Consider the following 23,533-nt stretch of genomic DNA (forward strand, 5'->3'; position numbering starts at 1 on the left):
TGTCATATGTAACGTACACATACATAAAAAAAGTATCTAGTAGTTATTGCACAAACACACATGCATTCTTGAAACTGGAACGCCTGCTGGAAATCAACACTACTAAAACACACCCACACACACAAACAGACTAATAGAGAAGCTGATGAATGACGCTCTCCTTCTCAGAGGGCATAACACTGTAACGATCTTTCATTTTCAACCACACACCCACCAATCCATCTTTCCTTCTTTCCTCCTTCGCTTCAATTTTTGTTTTTACCCAGCATCCCTTAGTCAACTTTCACTTTGTCACCTCTCACTTTCTTTTATTCAGCCTCATCCTAATTTTATCTTCTTGTTCTGTCCTTGTTACTTTGCTCCTTTCCTTCCGTGCATCGCTCCTTTTTCGTTATTATATTGTTAAAGTTTTAATTTACTCTGCTCTTTTAAGTCCCTTATTTTTCCTGCATGTTTAGTTGTTCCAATTCAGTTACAATTAAGTGCCAAAGCACACATTACAGTAAAGTAATGAGATTGACAGCGTGGAAAAGCGCTTGCCTCATTTGGGGATTGAATGGGGTCAAGTTGGAAACTACATGCAATCTTTTGTAACAATATGGAGATTAATTTTGATGAATTGGCAATAATCAAAAATCTGATGCCGGCTGCTGCAAATGATTGCAATGTGTTTGTAACCTGTCTGTTTATAAATTACGGCTATTTAGATGGACAATCTGTCTGATTGCAGTCAGAACGAGTAGGACAAAACAACTGCTTGGAGATAGGTTGCCTACCATCAGGCAACTTGTGTAATCACATTACAATTGAAAGTGGTCACCCAGAGGTCGTGGGTATTGCACGCTCAAATCTCTGGGTGATGTTTGTCGACACAACTACTTGAAACTTTTCTCAGACCACAAAAAAGTTATTGCAATCACTGGGAAACCACCGATTTTTCCCACGTTGCTGTCTTATTTTTACTTTGGTGTGATGGGGCTTTTCAGGTTTTTCCTTCATTTCTGAAATTCATGGTGGCAGGAGAATCCCTGATGATCATGCATAACCATGGATTAAACTAGAAGTCTGCTATGGCACATTATGCAATTTTCAGTTAATATCTCCAATCTTCGCGCTCTCCTTTTTATATCTCTCTGTCCTCCCAGTTTCCTTCCTCACATATTCACTGTTTGTTCTTCTTGTCTTTCGCCTGCCCTCTGTCATCTGCCATCACCTGACAATCTGCAGAATGAGACTGAGACTGAAATGAGAAAAAAAAGGCAGCTGAAACACAACACTGCCAAGAAAAAGATGGAAAAAGACAGCAGCAATGGGAGACACAAGACGAGTGACAGTTTGACCAATGAGATTGAGCTGACAGGTGAAAACGTGGAGATGCACCACAGTGAAAGATGTGAGGAGCGAACGGGGAAATCTGAAGAGTGCAAGCCAGGTGACAGTAACTTATCGGTAGGATGTCAAGAGGTAGATTTATTTGTCCCTTGGAGTCTAAAAAATGCTTTCAAAAAAGCTAATGAAACAAAATCAGCATTTCAAAACCCTTTCGACTTGCTACAGAACAAGCTTCTTTAATAATACTTCCAGCCTACTTTTTGAGATCACGATTTATGCTGCCAAAAAACAAGAAAGCTACTGTGTTATGTGTGAATTGGGCCTGTTCTGTAAAACCTAGATGTAATCCTAACAGGACCGTAATGAAAATATAGACATAAAAAACAGAAAATGGAAAAACAAAACAAAACAGGGAGAATGTTATTTCCTCTGAGTATGTGAGACAAATACATACAAGTACAGCTGCCTGGGGTGAATTAGAGGCCGATGGAAATCACTCTTATACAAACGAAATCCGCTGACTCAAGTGAAACCCAGCTGAGGGAGATACTTTAATTAGCACAGAGCATGTTTCTCCCACTGCTGAGCAACAGACTGAAGATGAGTCTGTTGGTATCTGGGCCAGGAGCTGCCTGCAGGCTGGAGAAGTTCTCAGTTTCAGTCTGAGTCCAGCTGGGAAATCACAGACAGGGAATTTGAACAGAGAAAGATTCCTATCAGAACTAGTCAGCGAGGTTTCCGGGAGCAAGGAACTTTAACTTCTGTTTCACCTGACAGCACATAGACAGTAAAAAAGATGGATGTAGCCACTGTGATGTCACCCAGGGAACACAGACTTTGGATGTTTTGCAGAAATGTGACCATTAACCATAAAATGTTAAGGATCAAGTTTATACAGGCCTAGAGACAAGTCCATGACCAGGTCATAAGCAAAAACATGCATTCCCTGAACATTGGCGAGGAGTTGCTGGACGTTAAAGTCACTTGCTGTGAAAGTTGGTCACGAAAGCCCCACTCACACAGACCTAGACACCAGCTGGCAACAACTTGTTAATCACAGGGCACTTGTACTTCCCAAGTGGCTGGCGAATGGTGGACGGAGGTTCCTGACAGTCACATTGTGAAATTGTTCACAAAGAGGGTCTTGCACCAAAACCCTCCTTCTGAGCCACAGCAGGTTGTTGCCGCAGGTGCCACTAGTTTGCATGGTAAACGCCAACTTGACCACAAACACTTGCCAACTGTAAAAAGTGCAATGAAACTCAGTAACTGTTTGCCTTCAAAGTCCACCTTTTGAAAACTGTTTGCCGCAATGGTATGGTGCTTGCTGCTTTCTCAACTGGTCTAAGATTAAGGCTCCAGTCACTTTGGGGACATGGGTTCAAATACTGCTAGTACTAGAAGTATTTAAGGAGACCACAAGCCAGCGTACTTCTAGTGTTAGTCCCCAGACCTGATAAATGAGAAGGGCTGCATCTAGCATAAGGTGTTTACCAAATCAAACATGCAAACCATCAAAAATAGGATTGTTTGGACTCACTAAAATCACTTATTCAACTCACAAAATTTTTAAACAAAATATTTTGTTAGGTTTTATTTGTGATCCCACTCCTAACTCACTTTTTGGACCCCCAGTGGAGTTTATCAACAGCATTCGAGACCTACGTAAAAAGGCCCTGGATTATTTTTCAGGTTTATGGATTTATTTATTTTCTGTTTTGTCATGTTCCCATATGGTCTAGCAGTTAGGATTCCTGGTTTTCACCCAGGCGGCCCTGGTTCGACTCCCGGTATGGGAACGTGTCTTTAAGCTTTTCAAATCGGTTGGTGGATTTTAGGTGACAATTCAGCTTTTGGTACAGCAGATGGATGTTTCTGACAATTTACTGCCAGCAACATGCAACAGTTGGAAGAGATGGTCACGAGAGAGAAGTAAGTGTTCCCCGACCACTGGTTTTAGAGCAGGGCGATATGGCCAAAAATATTTCTCACGATATATATTTGAAAATTTGCGATAACAAACTTTACTAGCGCAAAACCCCCCCCCATCCATTTATTTTCACTTAAACAAGCAGCTGTTTTTTATGTGCATTAAAGCTATATAAAAATTTAACAGTGCAAATTCCTTGCAGAAAGTTTAAGAAAAAGGCATTTCCAGTATAAATGGGCTGACATATACTGAGCATAACCATGTATAATATCTACTGAAGTTATAAAGAGGTGTTTTGCAACATTAAACCACAGTGTGCCAAATAAAAGTCAAATACGTATTTTTCGGACCATAAGGTGCACGGGATTATAAGACACATTAGGTGAAACAAAGCAGTCAGATAAATCAAACTATTCAACTCATTCTTCTTGCTTCCTCCACTTCTGTACCATTGATTCATTAATGCTGTATTCTATCACAGCTGCTCTATTCCCATGTTGTTGCAGTATATTAATGACTAACCTTCTATTGTGGATGGATTATCTCAGCTGTTCTCCTGACTGAAGTTTGGTCCGTTTACAGCATCCTGGAATGCGATTGCATTTGTCTCTAACCATCAGGAACCTTCACATTAACTTTTGTCGAGTGGAAAAGTGTTAGCGTTCATCCTCTAGCTTCACTGTTTATGTTATGCTAACATAGCTGTGTCGCTAGCGATCACGTAGCACATCATTATATACCACCTAGCCCAACTTCAGTAACCTTACAAACGTCGCTGCTGTTTAGTTTCCTGTCTTCATTTATGTTGGTAGTGATAGCAGAGCTGTACGTTTGAATTTTTTCAGAAATCTCTCAGTCAGAACATGGTATATCATGTTTAGGTAACTAGCGAAACTAGCGAGCTAACTTCTGCTAACTTCCTGCTAACTTCTAACTCCGTTAAATGTAATAAATTCTGTTTTCATGGATGCCTGGATATTAAATTTCATAGTTACACCTGGTAAAGCAGCAATGCTGATCGTTTTATTAAAGATGAAAGAATTTAGACAGTTTTTAACTCTCAGTGATGCTGCAGTGTTCGTTTGACTTTGGGACCTGAAGCGGACGGAGTTTAGGACCCAGATTACTCCCAGATTTACGAGCACCTTAGTCCGACAAATACAGCAATAACCACGGCCCGCTTGCATGTTCTACAAAAAAAATGTGCTTTGGTGGGCATCTGACGCACAAACACCAAACCAGTTCCACATCACTGAAGTGGCACCATTTTTACAAACCAATTCTGGTTCATCCGTTTCACTCAACGATCCGCTTTCTCCCTTCTCATTCTCCATTACCGCCATGCTTTTTCGGCCATGTGCGCATGCGCGTTTTACCCATATTCTATCGCGATATTTCATTTTCTTATCGTTGCCTAACATTGTACCTGTATTACGGTGAACGGTATAATATGGCCCAGCCCTAACTGGTTTCAACCTCCAGAAACTGTTGAAGGCACTTGAATGGAAAGTCATTGATGGAGTCCCAATCACACAGGTGTAGTGATCACCAAGCAACCACCTTATAACCACTGGTTTGCCAACCAGTTATTTCAGAACTGGTTGGCAAAAACGTCCTTGTGATTGCTTTGGTTGCTAAAATATTTGTGGAGTTGTACTTAAATATAAATTATGGACTTTTAAAACATGTTGACTTCACTTTGGCCTTCTCCATTTCCAGTTTGTGTGGCACTTCAAGTTTTACTACCATTTGACTAGTCAGCGAGTATTTGTAGACAGATGTGAAAAACTACAGGCAACCATTGGAACTTGCTAGCAACCAAAGCAATCACTAACAGGTTACTAGCGTGGTGCGTTCTTTTGACAAGCGACAGGCAGCAACCTCCAGGAACCACTAGCCAACTATTAAGGCAATGAAAATGGTTCCCTAACAACCAGTGGTTGTGTAATATCCAATATATTCAACAGAATTTAACATCCAGGCATTTATGAAAGAAAGTTAGAAGTTAGCAGTATGTTACCTAGCTAGTCGATATTTGAATAGATAATATACTCCTGACACGTTACTCAAGAAAAACAGCTTTGCAAAATATTTGGAAGGAAAGCTCAATCCCAGCCACACTTGGCATTACTGAAGCTTGTTGACAAATGATAATCTGCTACCTTTACATCTTCAGAGCTGTGGTTAGGCTACTGTAAACACATTAACACCTATGAGAAGGGGTTAAGATAAGATAACCTTTACTAGTCCCACAAGTGGGAAATTTGTTTTGTTACAGCAGAAAGTGGACAGTGGAAAGTTACATAGCAAAAATGAGAAAAACACTGAGTAAGAAAAACACTTGTAAAAAAAACACTTGGTAAGTCCTGATACCAGGCTTCATGACCACAGTGAAACCTTAGTCAGCCTGATGGAATCTTTTCTGAAGCTTTACACTCAGTGTAAAATGACAGTTAAAAAAACATATACTAAGAAAACAAAACGTGCTAATAAGAAGCTTTAGAGGCTGAGATTGGCATTACTTTTAGAGGCAACATGATTTGAATCAATGAAATGTCACATTTATGAACTGCATCAGAGGCGGCAGGAGGAGGTTTGGGCCTACAGTCCACACTAGAGCCCACATTCAGACTTCTGTCAGATTTAAGCACTTGGTATAAAGTTACAAGAAGACTTTGGTTTTAATTAAATAAAAAAAAAAAAAAACTTATCTTCCACAGACTGATTTCTTGCGATCAGAATCTGAGATCAAAAGACACCCATCTCCCTTCTCTCCCCCAGGCAGGGTACAGACAAAAGCTTAATAGAATATGACTTAATGACTGTGTGGTGAATATATGGGACAGTTTAGCTAATTGTCTTTGTCTTTATCTTTCTACTCTTCCTATTTCAGATTGTAAATGATCCAGAAATGTTTCATTTCCAAGCCGGATGTTATCCCAACCCTTGGAACACGACATTATAACTGCTTTACTTTGTCAAACCACTCCTGTACTTACTCAGAGTTACTCATGTAACTAGTTTCCTTCCATGTCTCTGTTATTTCCATTTGATCCCACTATCCCCCTCTTTCTTCCCATATGTTGAGTAGGTTTCATAATTTCGTGGCTCAATATACTTTTATGTTCGCATCAGAACCAGCGAAGTTTATAAATTATGTCTAAATCCGGGCTAATTGGTGGTTATGTAAAAGTGTCCCACGCGATGCAGCCACTGCTCTACCAGCACCCCCACTGCTGTAGACTTACATGTGAAGTTAATAAGTCTGGTATACTTAGCCGCAAATAATCAACCGTCACAAACCTACTCCCCTCCCAGCTCATATTTCTGTTTGGCCCTATTAGAGGAGTAAAATGTGACTCTTTGATACCACAATACTCTGCCAGGAGTCTAAATGTCAGGCCTGTTTCTTTCTAGTCCACTGCCTCCAGCTTCAGACCCCCCAGGCTCAGTGTGTGTTTGTATGTGTGTCTGTGTAGTCCCAGAAAGGGGTGGGGGCTGGAGCCAATACCAGCTGCCATAGGGTGTGAGGCAGGGTATGCCCTGGGCAAGTTCAAATTCAACTCAAAAAGGTTTTAGTATTACACATACTTATGGATCAACAAAGGTACCAGTGGAAGCTATTCATGTGCAATGGAGGAATGTCTTCAATGCAAATTTGTGGCAGCTGTCTTAGCACTCCCAAGTTTCTTTGATGGAGCACCCTCTTCGCAACCAGTTTCAAGGGGGCTTCAAGACTGCACTATGGGAATATCCTTAATTTCATAAGAGTGGAGGTAGCCTTGCACACACTCCCATGTGGGAGTCAAGCAGTTAGGACTCCTGGTTTTCACTCAGGTGTCCTGGGTTTGACTTCTGGGAAAATAGCTTTAATGTCACCATAAGCTAAAGCACACCTGACTGCACTACCTGGCTTGATTCACGTTTAATTCACAGACTCATTAAGCTTTCAGAACTCATAGATGTGAATAAAACATCTCCCAGAACCTAAAAAGAAGAAGTCCAGTTGCTCAAGCACTTAACAACTGGATGATTGAGAACGAAGACAGAGGCATTTTTCAGTGTGCCTGTCTATTGGACCTGCACAGTTTGTGGATACAGCTTCCTAACATTAACAGTCATTTCTGGCTCCCCCCAAAAAATGACATGGCAGTGATCTGTTAATTCTGAGGACTCCAAAAGTGGGTCTAAGGTCTCTGCAACGAGCATGTATATCACATGACCCATCCTCTTCCTCTTCTTCTACCTGGCAGCTGCATCTTCCTTTTCCCAGTATATCCACTATCCATCCTCTGCACATGACCAAACCATCCCAGCCTTGCCTTTGTAACTTTGCTAAGAACTTCAATGGACATGTGGAAGCAAAAACATCCAAAGGAAAAAGGTCCGTAATGTAGACAGTAATGTGCTACTAAGTTCCAATTTAAAAAAAAAAAAAAAAAAAAAAACAAGCTTAGTCTAAAAAAAACAAAACCATGCAGTTTGCATTTTTATTTCATGAAACCAGGACATTAGTGATATCTTGGTAACTTATTTGGATGAAATATCTGTTCCAACACAACAGTAAATTAACTTTAACCTAATAAAAATCACTGCATTTGGCAACAGCTTGGGGTCAAGCTGAGCTTCACAAAAGCACAATTGCTTAAAGTCCTGTGAGAACGAGATGTTTCCTCCTTCATTCAGGCTCTCTAACAACAGGACTTTTAGGAGACACAGACAAATGAACTCATTTAAAAGTGTCAGGCACACTGAAATGTCAGACAGCTCTTTGGGAGCTGCTCCAGTCACACACACAAAAGATCCAACAGAGAGACAGATGGAGAGCTGATGAGTTAGGCTCATCTTCTTTCTTTTTATTCCTTCTTTGAAATCCACTGGGAAATTTCCTTCGGGACAACAAACATTTCAAGGTACATTATAATCCCAGTGGCACTTTGAGCCCTGTCATGTGAGCTGGGTCAAACAGCAGACCGGCCTTCAGCCTGAAGCTGCTTGGCATGAACAAACGCTAGTTTGTTGTTTGTACATGTGACACAACTCTTATAGTCAGATAACAAAATGTTCTTCCTCAAGCGGGGGTAAAAACATAACCGGCAACTAACTAATGCTTTTTTTAAAGCCTCAGTAGTAATAAACAAATTAAATGAAAAAGAGAAAAATATCTTCATGCAGTTCTGCTCTCCTTATTCCAAGTCCCTACCACCTGTGCATATACTGTACACATGCTTCAGTGGACCCATCACTTGCAAGCAGGTCGGAAAATATACATTTTTCCCTAGCGACTAAGTTTGCCAACTGGTCTCTAGGCCTTCATCTCAGAGGCTAAGCTACTCACTGAATTTTGCACTAGTTTTCAAGTTATATTGCTAGTTTGTATTACTATACAACCACTGACTAGTTGCTGGACCCCCAATTTCAAAAGTCCTGGGAACAACCCTGTGTATGTCCTCTAACTTGTGGACATGCACAAGGATAGCTGGAGACCTGACGCTGAGTCGTCATTCCTGTAATACTTTACTTGGATCTGCCTGGATGCAGGTGTATTTGCTCCAGCGGACTAGTCTGTGTGGACCCTTATGCTCATTGCCTGATGATCCAACTTATATAACAGGGACCCAGGCAGACCCTAGAGGAGGTGCAGCTGCAGAAAGTATAAAATCCCAATTGATTCCCATATGGTCTAGCGGCTAGGTTTCCTGGTTTTTACCCAGGTGGCCCGGGTTCAACTCCTGGTATGGGAATAATCCTCTTCCAGTGTTAGACACGAGCCCAAATATGTAGTTACGGCTGTCTTTTTCAATTTAAGAGTTCTAGCATCACTAACCAATACATCTTTAGCAGAAAGGAAAATATGTTCAACATACACAGCATTTATGTTAAACATAAAATTCACCTTAAAAGGAAAAACAACTGCTGTCTATTTCAGAAACTCGATATGTTAATATGAGTGCATTTCTTCCAGTGACGAAAACATGATGAAGTTATAGAAGTGAAACACACTTGCATAATGTATGTCTGAATACATTTACCAACCACAACAACAACAAAGCGCTCACACACACAGCAGACTCACAGCATGATTTTAAATAGGAAACAGCAGACATTTGATAGCAAAATGACTCAGATCAGCATTTGTGAGTTTCTGTGAGTTTGTGTTTTGTGTAATGCATCCACACAGATTTCCAGAACACGAGTTCCTCCTTGGCCTCTGCGTGCCAAGTGTACAGCGTAACCAGTTTTGTAACATTTTATCGATTCATCATTGACTTAAGAATTTTATTGTTTCACAAAGTTTCTTAATGTCAGCCTCCAGTTCTGCAGAAATCAAATGATCTGCCTCGCCTGATCAACATGCATTTATTTCCTGAAACTACTCGCAGGGGCGCATCAAACCAGCGTCTTCATATCTCCGTCAGTGTTTATCTGACACACAAATCATTATCACTAACTTCCTCCTCCTCTTCCTACTTATCCACATATCTGGCTGTCTCTGGCACGGCCTGGCATATTTGACATGAAAAGCTTCATCAGGAAGAAACCAGAGTGAGCTCGAACATGTCTGCGAATAATTTCCGTATCATCTGGTAGTGAACACACAAAACGAACATGAATTATTTAGCCAGACATTACATAACAAACGAGCAGCTCCGGGTTTGAGAGTGTGTAAATATTTAAATGTGCAGCAACAACTTTTCTATGAGTAAAGATCCAACATGTAGGAGTTATATTATTTCCAATGCTCTGTGGCACAAAACAATAAAGTGCTGAATTAGCACTTAGCGATCCAGGATGCAATTATACATCGCAGGTCATCGTCGTTAAAGGAGTTCTAGATGCAAGGTGTAAACAGCTAAACAACAGCTAAAGCATGAACACTTAAATCTCAGGTGCTTTGGTCTCTAGTGGAGATTTTTTTGATTGCCACCATTTATCATCCAGTTTTTTAAGAAACTGTAAGAGTTCTAGAGAGACTTTAATTAGTAACATTAATAGATGCCAATTTCCTGCCTGTCTGCATAGCTCACGTTAGTCAGCTCGTTTAACCACGCCTGTGGCACGTTGCAGCAAATCAACAAAATCTCACCTCGGGGCAATCTGTGATTGGCTGAAAGTTTATCTCGAACTGTAAATGGAAGAACCAGCAGAGTTCATCACAAAGAGGGCAAAGTGCAAAAAACCAAGGGAAGAAACAGAAGCACATTTACTTGGTTCCCTACACCACAAAAAGTGTTTTAAGAACAATGGAGGGGCAAAAGGAAGGGGCAAAGCAAAGACACCAGCACTAGTCCAAACATGAATGAGAGCATATGTATTTCCAATTGTTCTCCCCCCAAAGAGAGAGGGGAGTATGTAATCCATTCCCTTTGTTTGTCTGTCTGTTTGTCTAGTGTCCAAAGTTTTCATGATATCATGTTCAATTCTGTGTGATGGTAGATACCAATAACAGCTTGAGCTGATTTAATTTTGGTGAAAATCTAATCAAGGTTGCACCAAATGTGAAAATCAATAAAAGCTTTATATTACCCACAATTTTCGATGGATCATCTTCAAAATCCACAGCAATATACTAGCAATTGGGGGACATGAATATATAGGATGGCTAAGCACTTGAACTTGACCTTCAAGTCGATCCTCAAAATAATTTGAAGAAACAGAAATATCCAGTAATATATTACATGAAAGAGCATGGCGAGAGTTGTACGTCACACTATTTTCTAATATGTTGCCCTACAACATCACATTGTCGCCCTAGCAGGCTAAAGTCACGATATTGTAATAAAAACATCATAAAACACCAGTTTTAGTCTAGCCCTTTGCCTTAGAGGGGAGCTGCGCTCTGTGAGTGCTGGTTTCACATGTTTTTCACACCGCCCCACGTGGCAGCGTGTACAGCTACGACATAAAGACATGGAAATGCAAATGAAGTATTTTTCCTTGCAAATTATAAACAAAAGACTACTAATGCTTTTTGCCATGTTTGGACTATAAAGGCAAACTCCAGGGATACAAAATGAAACCAATCTAAAAGCCACTACAGCTCCTCTAGTGGCCGCTAGAGGCTACAGCGATTTCACAGCACATTTGCTGCCTGCTATTAAAAAAAACTGTGTTGGTCTGCTTGGAAAGTTTCCCCCTTTGTAACAACTGTAGAGCGGTTGTTCTACTTTATAACTCCAGGTAAGCGTAACCATTAGGGGAGTGGCTGCTTTATTTGGCAGGTGAGCTGTCAATCAAAGCAGCTGCAGGAAGCTGCTGTCTGCTAGTCTTTACCTCCATTCCTCAAGTCCCTGAACGAGACTTCTCCACTGTGCTTGAGCTGTTGGTGCCTTTTGAAGAATTTTTTATTAAAATATCTGACAAACAGTAAGAGTCATGATACACACCACTCAAGAAATGTGTGTTAACATTTTAGTGAAGAAAGGTCTAGATTTTAATTAGTTTGTTAATTGCACTGATGATCAGGTATGTGTGTGTGTGTGTGTGTGTGTGTGTGTGTGTGTGTGTGTGTGTGTGTGTGTGTACTGCACCTAATTAGTAGTTACAGGAAAACCTAGCAGCTCTATTGTTCCAGTAGCAGAGAGCTGTTTTCAGGAAACAAAACCTAACAAAAGCAAAAACTGTGCAGACACTCTGCTAACAGTAAGAATCAATAAGACACAGGAAATGATCCTTTGGTTTCATTAACCAGGGGCAGAATGTGTAGACAGTAACAGTAACTGTGGTCATTTTGATATTGTACAACACAGTGAAATGTATAAAACTAGGCCTTTGTCATAGTATTTTTTACACATACGTATAGATGTTTTCACCCTGTCAAAAAAAGTCAAGTGTCACTTTAACTACTCTAAGTTAACAACAGTAAACCTATTAGTAAACTAATAATGTAGGAGAAAAACAAACATATACATTGCATATAAAAAACAGCCTGACCAAACTTTTATGAAAGATTGGAGGAAAATTAGAGTATAATGCAAATACGCTGTATTGTAGGCAGCAGGTAGCAGTTTCCCTTCATGTGACTTTATCACGAAGAGACCAACAGAGGGCATTCCTATTACCCTGCCTGGTTTTATTTGTAGGCTTAATTAAGATGAATTAAGTGAAATTTTTGAATTCAAGTAAATGTCAGTTCACTGTTGTAGCTAGCTGTGGTGAAACATACATACATGCTTTATGTATGTTAACAGTCATGAGACAAAGAGGACTCAAATGCAGGACATACATGGAAGCAGAGAACAAAAAAAGAAGAAGATCCAGGTGTATTATTAACAAATGATAGGGCAGCATGGCGAAGAATGCATGTAAGGTTCAGTCAAGAAAGCAAAAGTGAAACACAAGGAACACTGTAAGGATGAGATCATGGAAAGCTTGAGTAAACAAACAGGACCATCTGACAATTTGACAATTGATCAAGAGTCAGAAAACTCGAAGTATACATGCTGAACGCAGGTGTGTCACAAACAGAAAGTGAACGGAACAAAAACTCGACAAAGATTTCAAAATAAAACAGAAAGTGGTGAAAAAGAAACCCCAATGGCAGCAGTGAGAAGTGTCCACCAGAGGCAAAAGACAGTAAATTGTCAATCAGGAGATTGCCCTGATGCACACTGCAGGGCTGCTCCCAAAGGTGTGAGCCAGAAAGTATCTTCTCTACACCTTCCTCTTCATCACATCCTCATCGTTCCACAAACACAGCTCGTTTCACAATCCAACTCTGTAGGTTTCCCACACATGAACACACACACACACACACATCAGCCCTACAACAACATCCAGTACTTATGTGCTGACTGGTCACTTGGCGACACACTTGATATGACGAGACAATAAAACAATAAGAAAATAGCTCCACCTTTAAAGAAATGCACTCTGAAGGATGTGATCGCCTTCTCCTCATCTTCATTGTCCCCCGTCCTCGCCTGTGCTGGTGATCGCCTCCTTTTCCAACGCATCTATCTATCTATCTATCTATCTGTCTGTCTGTCTGTCTATCTATCTATCTATCTATCTATCTATCTATCTATCTATCTATCTATCTATGTCCACTTGTCCGTCCTCTCACTTCACTCCTTTTCCCTTCTCTCTCCCTCTTATCTCTCTGTCCTCACCCCTTTGATTACACTTACCTCTCTCCCTCGCTGCCCCTCTCCTCGCTCCCTCGCTCTCTTTCACGTGGTCTCTTTCCAGCAATAAAACCAGCAACAGTGACAGTTCACATGATAAACCAATCCCATGGTGTGTTCGTGTGTGTGTCCACGAGCGCATGTTTATCCTTCCACATATCTGCACATGCTCAACGTGTCATTTGAAATGTCACTTTAATATCCAAGCGTCAGATTTGTGAGCAGTTTGTGCAGCTGTAGTATATACAAAGTTGTGCTCATGTGTATAAAGTGTGTGTACACGAGTGTGTGTACCCCGCCTCTATTGCACGCCAAGCTGCAGTTGGTTCTGCTGCGTCAGCCTGCCCCCCCATACACAATCACACACAAACACACTCACAGTGAAGCAAAAATAAACACGCACACACAAATAAACACAGAAAGCAACAGATGTTACACAAAAACAAATGCACCCACGCGCACAAGCGACACATCCTCATTGAAAAAACAGGCACGTATTCAATTACGCTTTCCTGTTTTATCCTGCGGTCGCTCGTTTGTCTTACTTCATGAGTTCTAACAGCAGCTATTATTATAATTAGGTTACCATTACCATTAGATTGTAGTATCTGATACCAGGTACTTTTTTGGCACCTGGTTCAGCTGGGAATCCAAGAAATCTGAAGCAATCTGAAAACGTGACATCAACTGACTGCATGCGGCCAATTGGCCAGACAGTGGATTCACTCAATGAATCATGAGTGACTCCTTCACAAAAATCTAAACTGTCAATTTTTAAAAGTTGGAAACAGCTGCAGAAAAACCGACTTTATGGTCGTCAGTGTTGATCTCTGTTTGTCAGACCTCAATCTGACAAAAAGCCTGTAAACAAAGGATCTGTAAGACATTGTGTTTTTCTTCTAATAACCGCTTATAAGCTCATTACATCATTTTCTTTAAACAGTTAAGATGCATTCAGGCTGCTGATGGTAGCGCAGGCTGTCTACCATTCAGAAGCTTAGTGGCTCTATCCCCTGGTTCCTCTCATCCTCATGTTCAAGCATCCTTTGGCGAGCACACCGAGTCACATGCGTGTGAATGCTAGGATACGTGCTTAGGCAGGCAGAGAAACATTCAATAAAGTGTTTGTGTGGGACTATAGCTGTGATCCTTTTTGCAGTAAGAGTTAGAATGTAACACTGTACAATGATTGGGTGGACTTGGCTATTGTTTTTATTGTTTTGGCTCTTGTTTCTATGAATATTACAGTAACAACACTTTTCTCACTACTTAAACATCCAGGAATGCAAAAAAGCCCCAAACCCCCTCACACACAAAGAATCAGACAAGGTTTGTTTAACCAAAAGATGAAAACGCAATGTCCAGATAAACAGAATCCACTTTCTGTAAAAAAAGTAAAAAGCAACTGTCGATCTCACATTCACTCTAATACACTTCTAATAAAACTGCTCTTTTTTCTAACCCTAATCCTTTCCAAAGACACGAACAAACCTAAAAAAGTTTGTAAGTTAAAGTGTGTTATTTGAACATGTTTAATATCACTAACACAGAGGCAGCAGACAAAACCATCGTTAATTTCATGACAGCTGGAGTTTAGAATTAGAGATTGTGATTATTTATCTACAAGTTTACTTGTTAGCTTCCTGGTTTTCACCCAAGCAGTCCGCATTCGAGTCCTGGTATGGGAATGTAGCACTACAATCCAAAGCGTTTGTGCTGGACGTGCAGAACGTCAATAAGATGGCAATGACTGCTACTGTTACCCAAAGCTGAGAGAAGGGACCATGAAGTATTAAGAGGAAGTAAAGGAAACGCAGGCGTGTTCTTTGTTTCTGCACTGACTCTCCATGCTGTGTGGTTGAAATAAGGTTAGTTCCCCATTTTGCCTCGCAGACCAGAACAGACCCTCATGAGGCCTCAAAAATAAATCTCAGTGCTGAAAGACACACCCAACTGTTATATAATCTCATGGCCCCATGTTATAGAGAACATCTCTATTAACAACTGACAACTGAAATTCTTTGTCTTTATAACTCGTCACATCTTGTGCATTTCTAAATAAACTAATTTTCACCACATGCCAAAAGTTTAATGCAGCTCTAGTTAGAAGATAAGACATAAAGCAACAATCTATTGTGGACGAGTCATGTGTTTATAGAGGTTTCAGTAAACAAAAAAGAAGCAGCAACGCGTGTGAGAGGATTGAATTCATGCAAAAAATATAAGTACTGGAAGCAGAACTGCACTGCAAAATGCATTTAATTTGAGAAAGTTAGTAATAAATGTGCATTTATCACAATCTCATAATGTTCATGTTGCTGTGTTTGTGTGCAGTTTTGTAGCATAGCTATTCTTTCTTTCCTTCTTTCCTTGGAGTTGAAATTAGTGTCTGGCTAACTTACAACATTTAAAAGAATAACACATTTTATTACATCTCCATTAAAGGTGAGTGGGTGAAATGCTGAAAGCTGAAAAACAGCTTCAACTTTAGAAGATATTTAAATGAAGTGTTTGCACTGCAATCAGATCTAGTACAGTCTGAACTGTCTACAGCTTTGTGAGGCAAAGTAAATAAGCTGTGTGAGAGTGCGACGGGGCAGCGTGCCTGTTTCACACAGGGCACTAATGACTACAGAGGGCGGATAGAGGGCATGGAGCAACACACAGGCGCACATATGAAGCCAGGACAGCTGAAAAACATGAGCTGCACTGGAGACCAAAGATGGTTTCTTTACGCCAAAACTGAGCTCATGATGCACACATACAAATAAAAGCTCTGAACGTACAAGTACACAAAGGCAGTTTGGAAAAACTTTGCAAATAGCCCCTGAAAGGCATTCTGAGAACACATGTGGAGCAGGGAGAGCGGATGTTGACTCGAAAAAATTTTGTTTAAAAAAATGTTTAAAATAATCATTTTTTCTTTTTTTTAATGAAGTTTATGTTTGATTGGTTTCCTTTAGGTCTCCTTTGGTTTTCTTTTTGAAACAGGTCCAGGCGTTGCTTCAAGTACAAATATTTCTGATGTTTTATTGGATGAAGATGCAGGACTGTTTTTTTCCAACAAAACATGTCCCTCTAATCACGGACATGCAAGAAGAGCCTAAAGGGAAATCATACATTGCACCTATGAGAAAAAAGAGAATCTTGATAACTAAATGAGAGTTTAATGGATGCTTCAGGTTAATTTTACCATCTTGTGCTAACTTTAAACTCTCCACGTCTATTATAGTGATTTCAGAGAATATGTGCTGTGAATATAACGCTTTTCACTTTGCTGCAGTGATGTAGAAGTGTACAAATTGGTCTGTATGTGTGTGGGTGTGGTTTTCTGTGTTGTTTAGAAAAAAGAAACAGAAACAAAATGAGATAAATAGTCAAGCATTGTGAAGTCTTTCTCCAGACTGGATTTCAACTGTTAATTTGATTAGAGAAAGGAAGAGCCAGAAAGGTGATTCTTTGCATCTCTATGTTGCATTTTTAGTGGGTGAATTGTTTTATTACACATCAAAGTCACATCTTAAGAAATCTTACATTAGTATATCTGCAAAAAAAAAAAACTAGAAAAAAAACTGAAACTACTTGAAACAAAACTAATTGACAATGTTAATAAGTTTGAGCTTAGCCAGGGGTTGGCTGGTTTTCCTAATGTTTCCTTCATGGCAATCCTAAGGGGAAGAGGGAAACGTCTGTATTCTGCTCCTGCTTGGAGAGTATTGACTGGAGGTTGCAAAAGGGTATGCAGTGCTGCACTAAGAACCTCCTTGTCATTGCTTTGTTCACTAGCACATTGTCACATTTACAAAAGCTAACAGGTAGCTGCCAACAAGCATGCCCATTTATCCCAGCATAGGAATAACACAAGGTACACCTTGGCTTAGGGAAATATTAAAGACATGTTCCCATACCGGGAGTTGAACCCGGGCCGCCTGGGTGAAAACCAGGAATCCTAACCGCTAGACCATATGGGAGTGGGGTGCCTGCACTCCACTGTCGTGAAATCAAGGACACTCTTGTAACTCTGCAGTCATGGTGAGTGCAACACAGCACCACCTTAACCACTCCCCCACTGGCTGCAGCTTCTGGTTAAAAGCAGTAACTAGTCAGGGATGACACCATGAGCGAAAACCAACAAATTAACTTGAAAACTGGTGGAAAATTCTGCAAGTTGTTAAGACTTCAAAGCCCTCCATCCAAAGATTTACTCTTGAGGAGATTCCTGCAAGTTGGACTTGGCATACATGTGCCAACAGAATTTAATCTCCATGCCATGTAGGGCTTTCCATTTATTGGCAAGACATGAAACCCAACACCAAGGGAACTTTGCAGCGAGATCTGCGTGGCAGCAGTGGGATTCGAACCCACGCCCCCGAAGAGACTGGAGCCTTAATCCAGCACCTTAGACCGCTCGGTCATGCTACCACTACAACTAGCAACCTCCTAGCCAAGTGCTAGACGGTAAAACTTGAAAAGGTGCAGCACAAACTAGAAGCCCAGAACATTCAGCAATGCTCTTAATGTTGTAGGAAAGAAATGGTCTCATACTTCACTGAGTGTTTTTGGACAGGATGGCATCTGCCTGCCCTGGGTAAGATCCTATTGCAGCAATGAGATTTCAACCCACACGTGTGAAGAGCCCAAAGCCTTAACCCAGGTGCTTAGACCTCACAACCTAACACCTTACAATGCGGTGGACTTGAAGCACACTTGAGTGGCATGTGGTTACAGCAGGGGAAACAGCAAAGCTTGCAAAGGTGTAACACAAATGGAACATGTTTCTTCAACTTCATAAACAGTACCTTTGCATAATACCCAAAACTGATTAACAATAGTGATCAGTTTGTTTGCACTGATTAACAATGGGCTGTTGGCTCACTTCCATCATCATTCACATGCAAATTGCCACAACCATTGAACAATGGACAGGACTACCATTCCCAGAGAGTTGGGGAATGGCTGCAATCACAGCACTGAAAGATGGTGAAACATGTACCCTTAGTCCTGCTCCCTCGGTTCAAATATGGCCATTTGCTTTTCACATAAATGGCCTCCTTGACTCCCCGCTCACACTATCCTTCCTCCCTGCCCAGAATGTGTACATCCTCATCAGTAGAAGAGTGGCCACTGGACTATAGGTCTAAACAGACTGCTGAGTCCTAGCCTGACCAGTTAGCTGTTTTGTGTTGTGACATGCGCTTAGCCAGGGGTTGGCTGGTTTTCCTAATGTTTCCTTCATGGCAATCCTAAGGGGAAGAGGGAAACGTCTGTATTCTGCTCCTGCTTGGAGAGTATTGACTGGAGGTTGCAAAAGGGTATGTTGTGCTGCACTAAGAACCTCCTTGTCATTGCTTTGTTCACTAGCACATTGTCACATTTACAAAAGCTAACAGGTAGCTGCCAACAAGCATGCCCATTTATCCCAGCATAGGAATAACACAAGGTACACCTTGGCTTAGGGAAATATTAAAGACATGTTCCCATACCGGGAGTTGAACCCGGGCCGCCTGGGTGAAAACCAGGAATCCTAACCGCTAGACCATATGGGAGTGGGGTGCCTGCACTCCACTGTCGTGAAATCAAGGACACTCTTGTAACTCTGCAGTCATGGTGAGTGCAACACAGCACCACCTTAACCACTCCCCCACTGGCTGCAGCTTCTGGTTAAAAGCAGTAACTAGTCAGGGATGACACCATGAGCGAAAACCAACAAATTAACTTGAAAACTGGTGGAAAATTCTGCAAGTTGTTAAGACTTCAAAGCCCTCCATCAAAAGATTTACTCTTGAGGAGATTCCTGCAAGTTGGACTTGGCATACATGTGGCAACAGAATTTAATCTCCATGCCATGTAGGGCTTTCCATTTATTGGCAAGACATGAAACCCAACACCAAGGGAACTTTGCAGCGAGATCTGCGTGGCAGCAGTGGGATTCGAACCCACGCCCCCGAAGAGACTGGAGCCTTAATCCAGCACCTTAGACCGCTCGGTCATGCTACCACTACAACTAGCAACCTCCTAGCCAAGTGCTAGACGGTAAAACTTGAAAAGGTGCAGCACAAACTAGAAGCCCAGAACATTCAGCAATGCTCTTAATGTTGTAGGAAAGAAATGGTCTCATACTTCACTGAGTGTTTTTGGACAGGATGGCATCTGCCTGCCCTGGGTAAGATCCTATTGCAGCAATGAGATTTCAACCCACACGTGTGAAGAGCCCAAAGCCTTAACCCAGGTGCTTAGACCTCACAACCTAACACCTTACAATGCGGTGGACTTGAAGCACACTTGAGTGGCATGTGGTTACAGCAGGGGAAACAGCAAAGCTTGCAAAGGTGTAACACAAATGGAACATGTTTCTTCAACTTCATAAACAGTACCTTTGCATAATACCCAAAACTGATTAACAATAGTGATCAGTTTGTTTGCACTGATTAACAATGGGCTGTTGGCTCACTTCCATCATCATTCACATGCAAATTGCCACAACCATTGAACAATGGACAGGACTACCATTCCCAGAGAGTTGGGGAATGGCTGCAATCACAGCACTGAAAGATGGTGAAACATGTACCCTTAGTCCTGCTCCCTCGGTTCAAATATGGCCATTTGCTTTTCACATAAATGGCCTCCTTGACTCCCCGCTCACACTATCCTTCCTCCCTGCCCAGAATGTGTACATCCTCATCAGTAGAAGAGTGGCCACTGGACTATAGGTCTAAACAGACTGCTGAGTCCTAGCCTGACCAGTTAGCTGTTTTGTGTTGTGACATGCGCTTAGCCAGGGGTTGGCTGGTTTTCCTAATGTTTCCTTCATGGCAATCCTAAGGGGAAGAGGGAAACGTCTGTATTCTGCTCCTGCTTGGAGAGTATTGACTGGAGGTTGCAAAAGGGTATGTTGTGCTGCACTAAGAACCTCCTTGTCATTGCTTTGTTCACTAGCACATTGTCACATTTACAAAAGCTAACAGGTAGCTGCCAACAAGCATGCCCATTTATCCCAGCATAGGAATAACACAAGGTACACCTTGGCTTAGGGAAACATTAAAGACATGTTCCCATACCGGGAGTTGAACCCGGGCCGCCTGGGTGAAAACCAGGAATCCTAACCGCTAGACCATATGGGAGTGGGGTGCCTGCACTCCACTGTCGTGAAATCAAGGACACTCTTGTAACTCTGCAGTCATGGTGAGTGCAACACAGCACCACCTTAACCACTCCCCCACTTGCTGCAGCTTCTGGTTAAAAGCAGTAACTAGTCAGGGATGACACCATGAGCGAAAACCAACAAATTAACTTGAAAACTGGTGGAAAATTCTGCAAGTTGTTAAGACTTCAAAGCCCTCCATCCAAAGATTTACTCTTGAGGAGATTCCTGCAAGTTGGACTTGGCATACGTGTGGCAACAGAATTTAATCTCCATGCCATGTAGGGCTTTCCATTTATTGGCAAGACATGAAACCCAACACCAAGGGAACTTTGCAGCGAGATCTGCGTGGCAGCAGTGGGATTCGAACCCACGCCCCCGAAGAGACTGGAGCCTTAATCCAGCACCTTAGACCGCTCGGTCATGCTACCACTACAACTAGCAACCTCCTAGCCAAGTGCTAGACGGTAAAACTTGAAAAGGTGCAGCACAAACTAGAAGCCCAGAACATTCAGCAATGCTCTTAATGTTGTAGGAAAGAAATGGTCTCATACTTCACTGAGTGTTTTTGGACAGGATGGCATCTGCCTGCCCTGGGTAAGATCCTATTGCAGCAATGAGATTTCAACCCACACGTGTGAAGAGCCCAAAGCCTTAACCCAGGTGCTTAGACCTCACAACCTAACACCTTACAATGCGGTGGACTTGAAGCACACTTGAGTGGCATGTGGTTACAGCAGGGGAAACAGCAAAGCTTGCAAAGGTGTAACACAAATGGAACATGTTTCTTCAACTTCATAAACAGTACCTTTGCATAATACCCAAAACTGATTAACAATAGTGATCAGTTTGTTTGCACTGATTAACAATGGGCTGTTGGCTCACTTCCATCATCATTCACATGCAAATTGCCACAACCATTGAACAATGGACAGGACTACCATTCCCAGAGAGTTGGGGAATGGCTGCAATCACAGCACTGAAAGATGGTGAAACATGTACCCTTAGTCCTGCTCCCTCGGTTCAAATATGGCCATTTGCTTTTCACATAAATGGCCTCCTTGACTCCCCGCTCACACTATCCTTCCTCCCTGCCCAGAATGTGTACATCCTCATCAGTAGAAGAGTGGCCACTGGACTATAGGTCTAAACAGACTGCTGAGTCCTAGCCTGACCAGTTAGCTGTTTTGTGTTGTGACATGCGCTTAGCCAGGGGTTGGCTGGTTTTCCTAATGTTTCCTTCATGGCAATCCTAAGGGGAAGAGGGAAACGTCTGTATTCTGCTCCTGCTTGGAGAGTATTGACTGGAGGTTGCAAAAGGGTATGTTGTGCTGCACTAAGAACCTCCTTGTCATTGCTTTGTTCACTAGCACATTGTCACATTTACAAAAGCTAACAGGTAGCTGCCAACAAGCATGCCCATTTATCCCAGCATAGGAATAACACAAGGTACACCTTGGCTTAGGGAAATATTAAAGACATGTTCCCATACCGGGAGTTGAACCCGGGCCGCCTGGGTGAAAACCAGGAATCCTAACCGCTAGACCATATGGGAGTGGGGTGCCTGCACTCCACTGTCGTGAAATCAAGGACACTCTTGTAACTCTGCAGTCATGGTGAGTGCAACACAGCACCACCTTAACCACTCCCCCACTGGCTGCAGCTTCTGGTTAAAAGCAGTAACTAGTCAGGGATGACACCATGAGCGAAAACCAACAAATTAACTTGAAAACTGGTGGAAAATTCTGCAAGTTGTTAAGACTTCAAAGCCCTCCATCAAAAGATTTACTCTTGAGGAGATTCCTGCAAGTTGGACTTGGCATACATGTGGCAACAGAATTTAATCTCCATGCCATGTAGGGCTTTCCATTTATTGGCAAGACATGAAACCCAACACCAAGGGAACTTTGCAGCGAGATCTGCGTGGCAGCAGTGGGATTCGAACCCACGCCCCCGAAGAGACTGGAGCCTTAATCCAGCACCTTAGACCGCTCGGTCATGCTACCACTACAACTAGCAACCTCCTAGCCAAGTGCTAGACGGTAAAACTTGAAAAGGTGCAGCACAAACTAGAAGCCCAGAACATTCAGCAATGCTCTTAATGTTGTAGGAAAGAAATGGTCTCATACTTCACTGAGTGTTTTTGGACAGGATGGCATCTGCCTGCCCTGGGTAAGATCCTATTGCAGCAATGAGATTTCAACCCACACATGTGAAGAGCCCAAAGCCTTAACCCAGGTGCTTAGACCTCACAACCTAACACCTTACAATGCGGTGGACTTGAAGCACACTTGAGTGGCATGTGGTTACAGCAGGGGAAACAGCAAAGCTTGCAAAGGTGTAACACAAATGGAACATGTTTCTTCAACTTCATAAACAGTACCTTTGCATAATACCCAAAACTGATTAACAATAGTGATCAGTTTGTTTGCACTGATTAACAATGGGCTGTTGGCTCACTTCCATCATCATTCACATGCAAATTGCCACAACCATTGAACAATGGACAGGACTACCATTCCCAGAGAGTTGGGGAATGGCTGCAATCACAGCACTGAAAGATGGTGAAACATGTACCCTTAGTCCTGCTCCCTCGGTTCAAATATGGCCATTTGCTTTTCACATAAATGGCCTCCTTGACTCCCCGCTCACACTATCCTTCCTCCCTGCCCAGAATGTGTACATCCTCATCAGTAGAAGAGTGGCCACTGGACTATAGGTCTAAACAGACTGCTGAGTCCTAGCCTGACCAGTTAGCTGTTTTGTGTTGTGACATGCGCTTAGCCAGGGGTTGGCTGGTTTTCCTAATGTTTCCTTCATGGCAATCCTAAGGGGAAGAGGGAAACGTCTGTATTCTGCTCCTGCTTGGAGAGTATTGACTGGAGGTTGCAAAAGGGTATGTTGTGCTGCACTAAGAACCTCCTTGTCATTGCTTTGTTCACTAGCACATTGTCACATTTACAAAAGCTAACAGGTAGCTGCCAACAAGCATGCCCATTTATC

At 42.0% G+C, this 23,533-nt stretch overlaps 1 protein-coding gene and 8 non-coding genes across 9 annotated transcripts in view; all 9 read right to left on the reverse strand.

The window, feature by feature from the left end:
• nhsl2 (NHS-like 2) overlaps positions 1–23,533 on the reverse strand; it is a 221,637-nt gene that overhangs the window by 157,222 nt on the left and 40,882 nt on the right. The gene's annotated exons all lie outside the window — the stretch shown is intronic.
• On the reverse strand, positions 17,289–17,360 carry trnae-uuc (transfer RNA glutamic acid (anticodon UUC)). The gene has a single exon. It is a non-coding gene; the product is annotated as a tRNA-Glu (tRNA).
• Positions 17,730–17,811, reverse strand: trnal-aag (transfer RNA leucine (anticodon AAG)). Its single transcript has one exon. It is a non-coding gene; the product is annotated as a tRNA-Leu (tRNA).
• trnae-uuc (transfer RNA glutamic acid (anticodon UUC)) lies at positions 18,864–18,935 on the reverse strand. The gene has a single exon. It is a non-coding gene; the product is annotated as a tRNA-Glu (tRNA).
• trnal-aag (transfer RNA leucine (anticodon AAG)) lies at positions 19,305–19,386 on the reverse strand. The gene has a single exon. It is a non-coding gene; the product is annotated as a tRNA-Leu (tRNA).
• Positions 20,439–20,510, reverse strand: trnae-uuc (transfer RNA glutamic acid (anticodon UUC)). Its single transcript has one exon. It is a non-coding gene; the product is annotated as a tRNA-Glu (tRNA).
• Positions 20,880–20,961, reverse strand: trnal-aag (transfer RNA leucine (anticodon AAG)). The gene has a single exon. It is a non-coding gene; the product is annotated as a tRNA-Leu (tRNA).
• On the reverse strand, positions 22,014–22,085 carry trnae-uuc (transfer RNA glutamic acid (anticodon UUC)). Its single transcript has one exon. It is a non-coding gene; the product is annotated as a tRNA-Glu (tRNA).
• Positions 22,455–22,536, reverse strand: trnal-aag (transfer RNA leucine (anticodon AAG)). Its single transcript has one exon. It is a non-coding gene; the product is annotated as a tRNA-Leu (tRNA).

The sequence above is a fragment of the Pelmatolapia mariae genome, linkage group LG3_W, assembly GCF_036321145.2.
Source record: "Pelmatolapia mariae isolate MD_Pm_ZW linkage group LG3_W, Pm_UMD_F_2, whole genome shotgun sequence".
Lineage (NCBI taxonomy): Eukaryota > Metazoa > Chordata > Actinopteri > Cichliformes > Cichlidae > Pelmatolapia > Pelmatolapia mariae.